At 42.0% G+C, this 2,964-nt stretch overlaps 1 protein-coding gene across 1 annotated transcript in view; it reads right to left on the bottom strand.

Annotated features, from left to right (window-relative positions):
• Window positions 1-1,961, bottom strand: part of LOC108687693 (aryl hydrocarbon receptor nuclear translocator 2-like) — a 101,478-nt gene extending 99,517 nt beyond the window's left edge. The window contains exon 1 of the mRNA XM_018193608.1: window positions 1,722-1,961. The gene's annotated coding sequence lies outside the window, so the exon portion shown is untranslated. The remainder of the gene's footprint in view (window positions 1-1,721) is intronic.
• Window positions 1,962-2,964: the final 1,003 nt, after the last annotated feature.

The raw sequence follows: 2,964 nt of genomic DNA, 5'->3' as shown, positions 1-2,964 counted from the left end.
GAAGACAAGCGCTCGGTATAATTTAAAATAAAAATTTCAATTAGAAGTAAATCAAAAATGAACTCAAATTATATTCAAATTAATTTTAAGATTATAATTTATTATTCGTTTTTTCTCAGGCGAAATCAAAAAGATATTTTTAAATTAAGAGTAAATTAAGAGTAAAAAATGAACTTTGAGCTTTTATTAGTCTCCTTATCTTTCTCAGGGTCTCATCCTTATCTTTCTTCTTCAACTATTCTCTAATTAAATTACAGCCGGTATTCATAGTCCTCTTATTTTAAAACAGTTTTTAATGTCTACTAAGGCTTAGTGATTAGCTAGAGATTTCTTAAGAAACTAATTAAAACGAATTTAAATACAAGAACCGACTGAATAAATACTGACCTATACGTATGGCTTTCACTTTTTTTTAATTGTACCGTTCAGAAAAGATATGTATATAAATATGTATATAATATGTAAATATACATGAATGTTTTGAAAAATATAGTGAGCTTGTAAATGTATTAAGCCTAAATGTACGGATCAATTATTCAGTAAATTTTCAAAAGGAACAATTTGTTTCCTTGTCGAGATGATATGCTGACGAATGCAATTAAATCACAATAACAGGTAAGAATTAAATAAAAAAATAAAACGGATTCGAGTCTCGGGGACGTAGTGACCTCTATCGTCGACACGTATATGTAAAGGTAATGAAAAATCCAAACAATTAATGTTCTGCTTTATCGGCGGTGCGGTCCCGGGTCAACGACCGCGATGTTGAGGAGCGCCTGACCTATTTATCACCAATGTATGTATCCAGCCTGCGCACACGTGTGCGTGTTACGTGCGTTCTTTCTCCTCTTTCCCATCTATTATATCTACTGGCGGTGATCTTTGAGAATCTCGACCAGAACACATTTGAGATTACATTTCCGAAATCTACCACCGTCTTTAACTGAATCATCGTCGATTTCGCACCATCTCCTCTCTTCCTCGGTGAAATCGCGAAATCATCCTCCCGAAATTCTCTATCACATAAAGAAGAAAGCCACGAAAACAGACTTCTTCCAGTAGATCCTCGAATGCCGCTGCGGGTCAAATGTATCACTTGGCGAATTCGAATCGATCCTTATCTGTCGAGATCGGACGAGTCGCCTCAGCGCGAAAGACAATCAATCGGCGTGACATTGATTCAATCGGGACGAATCTCCGGGCAGCTCGTTTACGCGATCGCCATCGCGTCGACCAGTCCGTGACGCGACAAATCACTAAGGCCTACCTCAACCTCCCCGTCAACCCGCTTTTATCCGGAACAGAACAGACGCGACCGGATGATTAACGTCGGGTCGTTAACATCGTGTCCTCCGAAGATAAGGGTCGTCTCTTGAGGGCGATGCGCTCTAAGTGTCAATGCCCTTACGAATGACAACGGGAACACCCGTTGTCATCATTCGTAACACTATAGACAACTACGCTCACATGATATGCACAGTGTAAGTTGTGCAAGTCTGAGGGTTGATGATAGGACGGTTCGATATATTGTGCGATTTTATATTAAAAAATAACGAGCGACATGATTGAGAGAGAAAGAAAAAGCGCTTGCGCGCGCGCGCGCGCGAGAGAGAGAGAGAGAGAGAGAGAGAGGGAGAGAAAGCGAGAAGACAAGAGAAAAAGAAAGAAAGAAAAGTTGGCTAGTTACGCGAATGAAAGAAATATTTCACAAAGGTGCGTACTTGCCACTTTCGAGACTGGAGGGACTGCCGATTAATCGCGCAACGATATTATCCAAACGTGGACAATATCCTGGATCAGCCGCGGCGGGCGACTCCTTTCGTCACGAAACACTGCACATGCTGTCACACCACGGCGCGGCGCGCGCTCATCGCGTTGAGACTCGTCCCCCGTCCCGGCCGCTATCGAGCGGCTTCGCGCGCGCCCCACGATACGTGTATGTACGTGTACGCAGCGTGCTCACGCAACGGGTGGGAACGGTGCGGTGCGGTGCGGTGCAGTGTGTTCACGCGGCTCCAACCTCGCGCTCGACGCAGTGGCGGCGCAATGCCGCCATGTTTTCTCTTACAGTCTTACCGCCGACGGTTTATTACCAACCCGACCGCTCGGCCGCGTTCGGTCGCGTTCGGCCCCTCCTCAGCCACCCCGCGACCCCCCCCACCCTCTTGTAATACACGCGCACGCAACGGTTGTATTGTCTGTACACTACGCTACGTACATCGCGTCAATCGTAAACGTGGAGCGATCGCAACGTCGGTGCCGTTCGCGCGCGGCGAGACGTGAAATTATGACGACAGCTCGAGTCTTCCGTCGGAGTCGCGATATCAGCTTCGCAATAACGATGTTTTAATGCATTGCAATGGCCAAGCGATACTTTGCCGAAAGACAGCCACGATCTTTTGCAAAGATTCACTTTCGATGATTACGAGAAATATGGAACGATACGAATGATGAAACGTGACTCTATAATTCCTCCATAACTAAACTTTACGATTTGAAATTTGCATCGAAGAATAACGTTGCGATTCTCGAGATATCGAAACAGCGAGTCAACTTGCGGCAATTATTCAAAATGAGAATAAAATAAGAGTAATAATAAATATAAAAATAATTAAAATAATGTTAATTCTTTCTCTTCCCCTCCTAATAATTCATTTTTACAACATAATTTCCGATATTGCGTTTCGAAGTCGCATTATAACACAACACACACACACACACACACACACACACACACGCGCGCGCATACATTGAACAAATAAAAATCGAAATGTATTTTTTGTAAATATGTTTAAATAATATTTCTAATTTTTAAAATAGTCAGTGATGACAAATAGGAGTGATATAAAAAAAGTACATAAAAAAACCAATGCTCAATGTATGCAAACAAGACATTTGTTTTTAATTTTTATAATTATATCGGAATTTATTATTATTATACAAATATTGACGAGTTAATAACTG

Source organism: Atta colombica, unplaced genomic scaffold (assembly GCF_001594045.1).
Source record: "Atta colombica isolate Treedump-2 unplaced genomic scaffold, Acol1.0 scaffold210, whole genome shotgun sequence".
Classification (NCBI taxonomy): Eukaryota; Metazoa; Arthropoda; class Insecta; order Hymenoptera; family Formicidae; genus Atta; species Atta colombica.
The sequence above is the reverse complement of the archived record's forward strand: the minus strand, read 5'-3'. Positions and strand labels throughout refer to the sequence as shown.